This window comes from Zonotrichia leucophrys, chromosome 5 (genome assembly GCF_028769735.1).
Source record: "Zonotrichia leucophrys gambelii isolate GWCS_2022_RI chromosome 5, RI_Zleu_2.0, whole genome shotgun sequence".
NCBI classification, from domain to species: domain Eukaryota; kingdom Metazoa; phylum Chordata; class Aves; order Passeriformes; family Passerellidae; genus Zonotrichia; species Zonotrichia leucophrys.
The window spans coordinates 53764364-53777336 of record NC_088175.1 but is presented as its reverse complement, the minus strand read 5'-3'; the positions used below and the strand labels follow the sequence as shown (position 1 = coordinate 53777336).

Genomic DNA, 12973 nt, shown 5'->3' with positions numbered 1-12973 from the left:
TCCCAATGCAATAGAAAAGATCATTTCACTCTGTATTTAACCACCTAGGGTTTATACGCAGCTTTCCACACCAAAATAAAACAAGTACCTTGTTACAGACATATTTTATGAAAAATCCTTTTGCTCGGATCTTTTCTCCTGAGAAGCTGAGAGGCCTCAGAAACGAAATGTAAACAATGATTATCTGCTGCTGTGGAATGCAACAGGTGCATCTGTGATTGGTCTCATGGGGTTGTTTTTAATTAATGGCCAATCACAGCCCAGCTGGCTCAGACTCTTTGGTCAGTCACAAGATTTTATCAGCATTCTTTTCCTTTTGCTTGCTAGCCTTCTGATGAAAACCTTTCTTCTGTTCTTTTTTGTATAGTTCTAATATATCATTTTCTTTTAATACAATATATGTCACAAAATAATAAATCAGCCTTTTGAAACACGGAGTCAAGATTCTCATCTCACCTCTTGCAGGGTTGCCTGCAAATTCCACAGTTCCTCATTTCTCCCTCCCCTTCCATCTCCCTCTCCAGTCACTGCACACAACATGTGCTGTCCCTGCCTAATTATTGCCAGCAGCAGTAATTCCCACATGAACCCCTCCACAGGGCTTGCATGGCTTTCCTCTCCAGTCCTCACATTATATTGAAATAAAGATTCAGCATAACACAACCTGCACAGGCCATTAAGCATTATTTCTATGTGAAATAGAATGTAAACCGTCTCCTAACCTTTCAACTGAAAGTGTTACTCTGAACAGTCTTTACTTCTGCCTGTGAATTGGCCAAATCAACCTAAATTATTTGTAAATTAGTCACAGTTTTAACTGCCTGATGCAAGACAGAGAAATAGAATATTTGAATCAAACTGGGGTAAGAAATAAATAGGAGATGGTACTATTATCCCCTCCCCACCAATGCCTCCATTTCCATGAGCTGCAGGAAAGCAGAGACATTCTTGTAATCAAAGAAAAAATATTTGAAAATATTTAGTAAGGTGTACAAAGATAGCTGTGCCCAAATCTCTACATTTGCAGCCACTAGCAGGCTTTTCATTTAATAATATTTATGAAATATAACAGTGGGAAAAAGTCCTGTTGAGGCTTTCTTCTTCTTTTTCCTGAAGATGATTTCTCACAATTATCTAGGTTACTTATTCTGGTTTTAAGCCATTCATAGCAGAGATAAATGAGTTGACACTGAAGGACTCTGTCCATATCCCTTTAAATTTAGTGGAAAGGTTGCTGGAACTGTCAGAGGGGAAGGAAAAAAAAAAATTTGATTTTACAGACGTGGATAGTAATCTTTTCTTCATGGATACATCTATAGCCATCCAGGGCCTGATTGCTTTTCCTGTTTTCTCTTACTGAATTTCATGAGCCATTGATAATATATGAAGATTACGAAGCAATGTATGGCAATTTCAGATGCAATAGTGCAGTATTTCAAATACTGGCATGAGAAATCGAGAGATAAAGTTAAACCATGTTTATTACAAAGAAAACGACAAATTTTAAAATACCATGTTTCACTTGTGATTTTACGCATTAGTTTGATTTGAAGATATTCAGCATTCCCTTCTATGCCTCATTTATTCAGCTGCTGATAATACACAGATTCAGCTTGCTAGTGCAGCAAAAAAAAAAAAACTTATCCAGAGAGGACATCAGCATGAGAATTAACCTTGAGTGGCAGAAGCTGATCTGTGCTTAGTAACTAATAAAAAAATTTGACTTCCTTAGGAAATGCAGCTGTGAGGAGTCAGACTTGAGGTCTGGGCTAAATTCCCTCCAGATCAGATCTGAATAAATTATCTGAATGACAGGGGGATTGTTTGTGTATTTTAATTGATAACTTGAGAGTTTTTACTGTAGTTTTAGATGCATAACAAGAAAACATTTTGTAGCACATAAAATGCTAAAATTGATGCAATCTCTTTATAAGAGACTATTATAAATACACTTCACTCACAATATTTCATAAAGATGGATGGATAAATAGACAGGCCCTCACAAAAATTTCACAAGGCAGTCTCGTTTTATACAAAAGCTCTGAAGAGGTAAGAAATCATGTCTAAAAAATCTAATCCTTTGAATACCCTGCCTACTAAAATAGAGAATAAAAATCCCACCACTTCCAGTAGGCAGCTCCAAGGTAACTCAGTGAAATCCAGTAGCAAGCATAAAGGAGACAGCCCAAAAATACTTTGCTTTAAATTTCAGCTGGAAGATACTGAGTGAAAATCTCTTACAAAACCCAGCAGCAAAAAACCAAAAATGGGGATAAACAAACCAGCACTGAGCAACTTCAGTTTGTTCATTAAAAATTTGCAAATATCTGTTATGATATATCCCCAACTTCCTAAATAAAGAGCACTGATCATCTGAAAAGTAAATGTTATTCCAGATTTAGATAGGAGAGTTCCTGAAGTTACTTTAAAAAGCATAAATAATTCCAAGAAAAGCAAGCTAGCAACAGATAAATGGTGAGGTAACATTTTCTCATCCAGTCCCAGGATATCATACCTAAAATAATCAAGGGAAATCACACCATGTGAGTCACAGCTCTACCCTTCAACTTGCAAAAAATATCTCAAAAATCTCCTCAGAATACATGCTGCTAAAGAAATAAATGTGCCAGGGTATGAAAGAGTCATCCTGTTCAGTTGCTGGGACTCATATTTAAAGAGACTGAAAAATTATTTGGTCCACTACAGCACACAGCTCCCCATGACAAAGAACAAATTCTCTTTATACCTTGCTGCCATTCCCCTCCAATTCAGAATTTATATAGTAATTAGGAATGCATGATAAAACATCTTAAACATTGACCACAAAAGCATTTCAAACATGAAATTCATGAGCAAGAGTGAAAGGAACTGCAGAAAGCTATAGGCCCACACTCAGACAAATACTTAAATATTTAATGCACATACTGCAAAAAAAAAAGAACAAATTATTACATCAGTAGAACTCATGGACTTATTTAAACTTTAAAAACACAGCTTTAGGGCTGACCTGTAATTTCCTTGAATGCAGCCATTCTTCTTTGGATTTGTGATGAAGGTACATGGAAAATCAGAGGAAGAGAAGGAGAAGAAAAAGAAGAAGGAAAAGGAGAAGGAGAAAAAAAGAGAAGGAAAAGGAGGAGGAGGAGAAGGAAGAAGAAAAAGAAGGAAAAAACGCAAAAAGAGCTGTTTTGCCATCAGCCCAGGGTAGTTGAACACTTCTTTCACAGTGAGACAACTCCCTCAGCCCACCTGAGCCTCATTAAACCATTCTGGCCCTTGGTACAAAGCAAATAAAGCCCAGGCAGGGCAGGCTGGGAGGGTTTTTCCCCCAGAAGGGTTAATGGTGATGCTGTGGCAGCTAAAAGACCTCGATGCCCTTTGATTTCCTGCAAGACCAGAGGAGCTGCTCCCTTTACCACACAACTTTTGTTCTTTGGAGTCTCTAATTCTAGATTTTCTTCTATGCACTAACAAAGCAGGGAGGTGACATGGCCAGTGCTCAGCTGGCAGAAGAACATTCATAATATTTTCTCCTTCACCCCAAGCAACTGATTTTGACATGGGGAATTTTTTGCAGCCATGCTGTCTCTAACCTCTGGAAATAGCAAAACAATTAAAAATTTAGGTAATTACTTGGAATACAGTCAAAACAGTTGTTGAGACCTTATGAGATGAATAAACACACATATTGCTCTATCAGTGAATTCTGAGGGGAAAAAATAAAATGCTCTTAAATCAAAAAGTGATGTGGGAGGCTATTCTAAATTTTGTTCTTAAAAGTTCAAGGGTTAAAATTACATTTGTCAATTAGAATAATTTGGCAATTAACAATAGAAAGTTATTAATATTCATTAGTAGCCAGATACAAGCAGGTATTTAGAAATTTGTAAACTCTAAACTTGTCTACCAATGGTTCTCTTTGATTAACAGGGCTTGCATTTCCTGAAAATATTGTTTCTCTTAAGTTAAAGTAGGAAAATTTATGAGTAAGGTATTTAAAAGAAAACAATGACTCTTTGTCATTGACAACAGAGGAATCACCACTTCATTAACAGAAACCTACCTTCACTTCCAGCCTTTTGATGAGGTTGTGCTAAATTTGATGGAAATATTTACTAGAAGGATGCCAGGTAAAGGCTGTTCATTAATTTGGAGAAACACACACAAAAAAAGCATCTGAACTATTGCAACAAGCAGTGGAGGAGATGCAAGAAGATCTTTAAAAGAATAAGGGAAGTTTGTCAAAAAGGGAAGCAAATCCTAAAGCTTTAAACATATATGTATATACATGTATATATGTATATGTACATATATATGTATATATACATATATATCTATATGCATATATAATAATACATATGTATGTATTATTATATATACAATTATATATATAATTATAATTGTATATATAATTTTATATATTTATATATATATATATATATATTCTATATAAGGAAGAGTGCTGGCTGTATTGTTAGGCCAGAAAACAGCACCCAAACATGGGAATTTCCCTTCATATGTGAATAAAAGCAGGGAAGACCCCTCTGAAAGTCTTGATATTTATCACCAGTGCTATCAGACCGGGCAGGACACCATGCTGCACTGCCTTCAAGGTGTGCTTCAGGCATCAAAATAAAACTCTTTGTTGAGAGCTAAAAATTATTTCAGTCAGTGACTCTTCAGCAAATAAATTTGCCCATGAACACCATTAAAATATATATATATATATGTTCCTCAGAAAGCTGTGTCATGGAATAAAAATGAAAATAATGTATTTGCCAGTAAAATAATTTCCCTTTCTTATGAGAAATCATTGATCTACTTGTATAGAGCAGTTAATGTTTTGCTTTCAGCCAGTGATTGAAGAGGTGTCATTTTTAGGTAAATAACATTAACTCATAAAGAAGGATTTCTAATTAATTTTTCACTTATGAGATCTGATATTTTATAGAGCTTTAATTTTTTTTACCAGCATATTTAGCACATAAAACCTCTCTTGTGATAACTGCTTTCCTTCTTTCCCCATAATTTCTGTTGTTTGAAATGTTAAGGAGCCTGAAATGCATAAAACATTGCAACCAAACACCATTAAATGCTACATAATGTGACAGGGGAAAAGAATCGCAGAAAATTGTTACTACTCGAAATAAACTCCATTAATAAGCACTTAATTTCTTTATTTAGAAAACAAGAACTCTCTAGGCAGTAATAAAATAGCATTTTTAATGCTGTTAACTGTGGAAGCTCCAAACTCCTCGGAGCTTTGAGCCACATAATTTCTGTTTTCTTCTCTCACGTCTCTGAAGCTCCTCTCTGGCACAGCACTGAAGGAACCATAAAAGCATTACCAGCCTTTGTGACAGACTTTTTCTCTTTCTTGTTAGTGAAGAAGATAAGATTTATTTTACTGTCAGAAGATCAAAAAATGAGGAAACATTTTGATAGCTGAGGAAAACAAGTTTTGATTCTGCATAGCCAGCATTGAAGTCACACTATGAATCGACAGAAACTCCTTTGCACTTGACAGTTTTCATCACATTAGGGAAAAGAATCTCTCAGCAGTTTCAGATGTAGATTTTGATCTCATTTCTATTGCTGGAAACTCAGAGTAATTCCAGCAAAGTGTTTAATCCTGACAGAACATCTTGGTAGTAATGTTATAATCCATATTTATTTTGGCCCCAGTCGTTCCTCCCGCTTGTACAGCTCCCTACCAGGAAATAACCAAGGGCTCAGAGATGGTTTTTGAAGGCAGAGGGAAGGAAAAAATCAACACCAAATCAAAGGGGAGTGGAGGGCAGGGGGATCAGAAAATAACTAAAATATCCCTTCAGCACCCCCTCTAAAATAAGCAACCACCAAAACAAAAAAAAGAAAATCATCAGCTTTGCCACCTGGCAAACCACAACAGCTTCCCCCCAAGGCTGGCACAGCTGCCTTCGTTTAAAGGTCAGCTTCTGGTCAATATTTAAAAAAATACCTCTCTCCTAGATTAATCAAGGAGGATTGCTTCCCAAAATATCCTTCCTGAGAATCAGAGTGAAATATTAAAGGAAAACTTCAATAGTGCAGCATATTCTGACATTTACTATGGGACTTGGGGGAAGAAGACAGAGAGAAGAAAAATATGGTTTTAATCCCACATTTCTCCTGTTAAAAGAGAGATTACTTAAATTATTATTTAAATTATAATTTTATTAATCTGTCTTCATAGCAATGAATATTACAAGAAGAGCAATTTTTACTCCCATTTATACTGTGACCTATATTGCTTGCACATGCCCATTTTTTAAGAAGTAGAACATCAGAGTAACAGGAGACAGAGGCCTATTTGCATATTAAATACATATTATTTCACCGCCTTTGATGGTAAGAAGATTTTTCATACCCATTTTGGAAGCACTGAAGTTAGGAGAACAGTTATGTGAAATATTAATAGCTGATCAGAGCTTTGTTCTGGTCTTAAGACTCCCCAGAAGTTTGTGCCAGGTACTTGGTTTTATTTTCCATGTGCCTGATAGTGCCAGGGGCTTTTGTGTAGAAAACACAAACAGCTTTTATTCAGATTATTTTTTTCCTCCTTAGGTATGCGGAGGAAGGAGCAGTTTCTCAATAATTTTGTCCACCCATTGCACCCCCTTTTTCTCTCCTCTCATTCCCACCAGGAGGAGCAGCTGGGAAAATGGGGATGATTAATCAGGGGGGCAGCACACCTGTGAAAATGGCAAAAGGGCCACAAATCCCTTTTCTGGAATGGGCATAACCCTGCAGAAATCTGGCAGAAACACCAAGCACTTGGGAGATGCAGAGGGAAAACTGATTCTTTTCTCATGTGTCAGAGACCTTAAAAACATTTTTCCTTTTTTTTTTTTTGTTTTCTTTAAAGTTATCTAAGAGACAGCATAAATAACCTGGGTTTTTTCAATCAGCTTTTACATCCTTATGTGTGATTGCTGAAGTAAAAAGAAAAAACAAAAGTAATTTTCTGATCAAAGTCCTTTCCTGTGGAAGGCAATTACCTGAACTGAAGAACAGAGAAGTGCAAGAGAAACTTGGACTCATCCTAAAATCTCTTAAGTCCTCCATGATTTTACAGGGATCAATAAGAAGAGGAAGAAATAGAAATCCGTTGGTACAGACCAATAACCAGGATACTCCCAGGAACTGCTGCCTTTCCAGAGGAATTTCCCTTTCCCCATCTCCAAGCCCTGCTACCCTGCTTGACTCAGCCTTTTGAGATGCTGCTAATGAGAATTTTAGCAGTCTTAAGCATTTAATTGATTTTTTTTTTCCCCCTCAGTATCATGCAGCCCGGTGTCCACAGGAGGGGAATTAAGAACTGCCAATGCCACACACTGCTCCTGCTCATCTCTTACAGCCCCTGCTCTGCTGCTTCCCTCTTTCCAAAGTGCATTTATTGCCCTTTTCCCAGCCACAGCAGGGAAAATATTCAGAACAAATACTATTCTGAGTCCCCCAAAAGTCTTGTAAAAGTGCAGGAATAATGGTGAGTCTCATTACATGCAGACGAAAGAAGGAAGAATTAAGGCTTGAACAATCAGGATCTGCCAAGACCTTGCAAGAGCCTTAGGTCCTTAATGGATGTGAGGGAATAAATTCATTCTGATAATGACATTCATCACTCTGTGTGGGGTTTTAAGCCATTTTAGAGTGAAAGCATGATCTCAATGTATGACAGAATTGTGGCAGGTTTCTGTCCTCCCTTACAAGCCACAATGTCACTGTGAATTGCTGCTCATAAAAGGTGCACAATCTCAAAGCATTATCCTATAGAAGATGTTGGAAATTGTAATTCAAATATAATTTCATATACGCCAAAGATGTCTTTGTTTACAGAATGTCTTGATAAAAATCTAGTGTATGCACAGGTTTGTTTTCCATGAAGTTCACAAAGCAGACACACTTGGTTCTCTAACAACCCTCAACTCTCGTTTCCAGTGATGCGCTGCTATCAGATTAAAACCTGTGAAGTACAAAACAAAAAAAATATGAATATTAAAGCTCCCCAGAACTCGGCAGCACTTTGCATAAGAAAGTTGCCACACTAAATTAGAAGTGCTTTTTTCATTTCAGCAGAGTGCTCTGCAGCATGTTGTCAGGCAGAGGAGAACTCTGAAGTGCTGTCCAGGAAAAATGAAGAGTCCAGTTAGCTGATATACTTTAATTAGAATCTAAATTTTCCTCTCAGTGAAAACCTTTGAGCAACTCAATTAAATCCACACTGATCCCACACCCTGAGCTGTGTGCTGGTTCATTTTCAAACCACAGGAGCTAGGACAGAACTCACTGTACAACAGAAATGTGCATTCCCCTTTAGAAGGGTGGAAAGATCACTTGGAAATGAGATCAGGCTGTCTGCTCAGACTGAGGTTTTGCCACAGGCATCCTGTGCTCTTTGGAGCTTTTTAGCAGTTTATTTTTATGGCAGACACATGGCAAATAGCACATTGCTGATTTAATTAATCCCATAAATAACCTTTGCCAAGCTGAGCGCTGAGGCTACAAAAAGTGGCATTAATCACATATCTTTCTTTGAATAGTTGCAAAAGTTTTTTGAGCCAGATTTTTGGTTTGATATGTAACTGAGCCTAACAAGAACATTTAGATAACCATTAATCAGATTATTACTTATATTGATTTACATAATGCATAGAGAACAGAGGCTAAACAGTTTAATCTAATGTATTTGAAATGTGATAGAATAAAAACCAGAAGATTATCTTATTTCTTGGCCATAGAGATATGTCATGAAATTATCTAAATATCTTAAAAAGAAGGAAAAAAAAACTATTCAAAATGTACCTTAAGCCTCAAATTAATAGCAATAGCACATAAATATTTAACAGAAAAACTAGAATCCTTTTACACCAATTGAGAAATAACTGTAGAGGAATCTGCTCTTTTCAGAGCCAGTTCAACAGCTCTCAATAATGTAAGAAAAAATGAATTTTGCCAATTCAAAAATAAGAACCAGTGAGAAAACAAGGTATAATCACACTGCCCCTATCCCAGAAGAGAAAAAGCAGAGCTAGATGAAGTGCCTTGGTTAATGAAAGAGGAGGCAAAAAGGCTCATAATAAAAAAAAAAACCCCTTTTGATTATGAGAGAACGTCCTCTCTTTCTCTTTATACTGCCTAGACAGTCTCTATTTATTGCTATGATTTCCAGGACTAATATTGACTGTGCTGCATGATTCAGAGCCACATACAACCCATCAGGAACTGTAGCAATTTTCTGTCTACAAACGTTCACACAGAAAGGTAAAATGTTAATTGAACCTCAGAGGTGGTTTTACATTTCTTGCATATAAAGCAAAAGAAAAGCAATTCTTTAATTTTAGATCTTAAGGTGCACTACTTACTTTTTTTTTAAATTTATCCCTTCATTTTTCTTTTTCTTGCACAACATCTTTCTGTTTTAAGACTGCTCTTGAATGTTGAACTCTTGGTAATGAATGTACTTCAAATGCACGTTTTGACTTAGAATAAAAATATAGCAGGGAAAAAATGTTACTGAGTCTACTGCCAGCTAAAGTGAGCTGATCTCTTCAGAATACACATGGAAAGGATGCAATGGGGAAATTTTAATAAATGAGAAGTTGAGGGGTGTTTACCTCCCTGTGTATATCCCTTAAGAGTTTAATGCTGGTATAAACTCATAATCTATCATGGAAAAGGAGGCACTTGCAGTAGATGTGGCTAAATTCAGGAATTAAACAGCATTTTCAGGCATGATGCATCACTGAGCAGTTAGAGAGCAATTTCAGTGGCAAAATCTTGCAGGAAAGTGGAAACCAAGCTGATGGTTTGATATCACACACCTTGTTCCTCACCTGTTATGTGGTTTACTCTGCACACAGGCCTTTCCAAGATTCTGCAGCATTCAGCCATTCAAATGTGGGCCTGCAGCACAGAAAATCATTAGCTTTATTACTGTAAAGGGTATAGTAAACTGAAGCATTTTGAAACAGCAGATGTTTATTTTGTAGGTGCCACCACTGCAGGCAGCAGGACAAAATTCTGCTTCCAATGACATGAGAAGGAGCTGAAGAGGAGCTTGCAGCAGTGAAAGAGAGCTGAATGAGGACGGGTTCTAAGGGACATGAAATAGCAATTCTGGCTGGTGTAGGTGTAGTTGTCACCTCTCAGAAGAAACCATCTAAGGCTGCACTGAGGAAAAGCTGTGCTCACTTGTTTCCAAACCCGAGCCCGTGGGTGAAACACGCACCCGAGATGAAAACAGCCTTTCAAAGGAGAGTTTCTTCCTCTCCCTGAAACACATTTGCTGTCTGTTTCTGGGAGCTGGAGCACACAGCAGATTCACCCAAATTGGCTGTTAGCAGGCAGAAAAACGTTCTGTTGGACAGAAAACATTTCTCCTTGAGGTTTTGCAGGCTTTGAAGCAGGATCTGCCTCAGCCAGGCTGAGCAGGGCTCCCGCGCCTCCTGCTTCCTCTGAAACTGCTGGGAGCACCAGATCAAAGCATCTCCAGCATAAAGAGTTAACCTGCCTACAGTTTGTAAAGAGACAAGCTCCTGGATATTTAATGTACCTAAATACAGATGACTGGACAGAGCTTACCAGATGCCAAACAATATTCCAGCATCAGGGTAAAACAATTTTGCTTCTTTAACATTCCCAAACATTCCAACTTGAAAAGCACCATGCTTTCCAGTACTCCCATCACCTCTTCTCACTCTCTAATTGCTGAGATTCATAAAGTTAGAGAGTTTTGAGAAAATAGTTTAAAAAGACAAGCCCTTGAGAGAAGTTTTGTGAACATTGCAAATACAGCGAAAAGTTTTCTAAGCAATAAAGCAGACATAACAAATAACACAAGAAACCTCTATAGAACTAGCATTATAAATTACAACAAAGTTATTTAATGTATATCTTTAGAAAGTTAGTATAAATAGATCTCTGTACTTTGTCTCTCATAAACGAACCTTTATTTTAACTACCATTACGTGTGTTTCATATGATTAAATAAAATTCTTATCAATATGTTTTACTCTAAGTATGATTAACTAAAATCTAAACTAAAATAGTTTTATACTATGCTGTAATACCACACCCCCTCAACATTTCCCTTAAATCAGAGAGCTATTAACATTCTGTCTCCATTGTCCTAACAATGTACTAAAACTAATGTGCTAAATAAATAACTCATAACACTAGTTCAAATCTACCCCATCTCCATTCATTTGTAAATAACAACCAACATCACGTAATACTCTTAGACACTACTTTATTCTGCCTTTTAAATTTCTTTTCTAAATAAGTTTTGCTACATGGGAGGTAAAGAAGTCTGGAGTTTGCTCTCCTCTCTCCTATGGCTGTGTTCAATTAAAGAACACAGCAAGAAACCACAAAAGCACCTCAAGGAAATTAGTCAGATTGAATTAGATCTGAATTGTTTGTAAATATTTATATATTGGAGTATTTTCAATAATACCTTTCCTTGATTAGTGAAAAAAAATTACTCAGTGCATTTATTGGATGTGGAGGTGAGTGCAATATTTAAACTATTTGCAACTGTAAGCAATTAAAATTGCTCTTTAAAAATCACCATTTAATCTTATTGATGTGCATCTTAGACATTTGTCAGCGCTCCTCTATATTTTATTTCATTCAGAGGACAAAATTACACCAAATGTGCTTTTACACAATTGTTTAAAAAGTGTCATCCAGCCCATGCTCAGTGTGCAAAGTGCCATCAGTTGGTTTTTACACCCATCTGCCCAGGTAGAAAGGGCCACAAGGAGCCCAAAGGAATGGAAAAACTCCACCTCTGAGTTGTGTATGCAGCCACTTGTGAGCACAGAGAGCTGGGAAAGCCCATTTTAAACACATTATTTCTCAGCAAAATGAATTGTTTCCCAGTTAACCTCGCCCCGCTCAGCATGGATTGTGCAGAATTTCTCACCTCCAGCTAACCAGGGTTGGGAGCAGCTTTCCAGAGGAAAAATACACTTTTCTTCCTCAGGTTTCTCCAGGGAAGAGGGAAAAGTAGCAATCTTGATTTAGCTGGACAGAGCTGAGAAAGACAAACATTTATTAATTCACTTCATGAAAAAAAGCCAGTGTATTCCAAAAGAGGTAACAGGCACTCATGAGGCAAATTATGCTCTTGAAATGAAGTCCCTGTCCAAAATACACTTTCAAGTATAATCTCAGTATTCTTAGTCCTTATGAATGGTTTTGGGGTTTTTTTCCTTTGTAAATTTGTCTTTCCTCATAGAAGAATGCATTTCACTAACTTGAAAATAAAAGCAGATAAAAAGCTTAGAAAACTGAAAAGTGCAGATTTTCCAAAATGCAAGATAGCAACAAGAAAAAGTACCCAGGAAGTTGTTCCTACCTGTAAACACATCTGTCTGTAAATAGGGATACATGCAAATAGCTGCTGTCAAATTACAGATGACATAAAGATTTGATTCGGTTTTTAAATTCAAAATTTAAAAAACACCTCCTACTCAATTTTCCCAAGAGTTATTTCTTGATATTGAGCTAAAGCTATGATTCAATTTTTCAGCTGTTAATCCTCTTACCTCTATTTTTCTATGTAGGACAGGAACAAAAGACTGTGGGCAGCTTTGGCAGAACACTGGAAATGAAGAAATTAAAAGTTACCAAAAAACACTTGAATGCTTAATACTATGGTTGTGTGATAACACATGAAAATTTGAATGGTATTTTCATTTACCTAATTTCCTTTTATAATTTCATACACACACAAGATATTATTAGGCATGGGAATGTAGTTCTGGATTTATACACTGTATATTACAATAGATATCATTTATACACTATAAAATCTCATTTCTCCTGCTCTTGGTGCTTGGCCTGGGGACAGTTTTCAATAGCAGGTTGCAAGGCAACAGCACATCAGTCCATAATGTGAGAGTTACAGCCTCCAAATAAAAGAAATCTTTCTTGCATTAGCGCTAAA

General features: G+C 36.8%; 1 long non-coding RNA gene across 1 annotated transcript; it reads right to left on the bottom strand.

The window, feature by feature from the left end:
* Nucleotides 1–7641: 7641 nt before the first annotated feature.
* Nucleotides 7642–12630, bottom strand: LOC135449125 (uncharacterized). The gene is made up of 4 exons (XR_010440651.1): nucleotides 12573–12630; nucleotides 11948–12058; nucleotides 9855–9924; nucleotides 7642–7984 (listed from the first exon to the last, which is right to left on the bottom strand). It is a non-coding gene; the product is annotated as an uncharacterized LOC135449125 (long non-coding RNA).
* Between the last annotated feature and the right edge of the window lie 343 nt (nucleotides 12631–12973).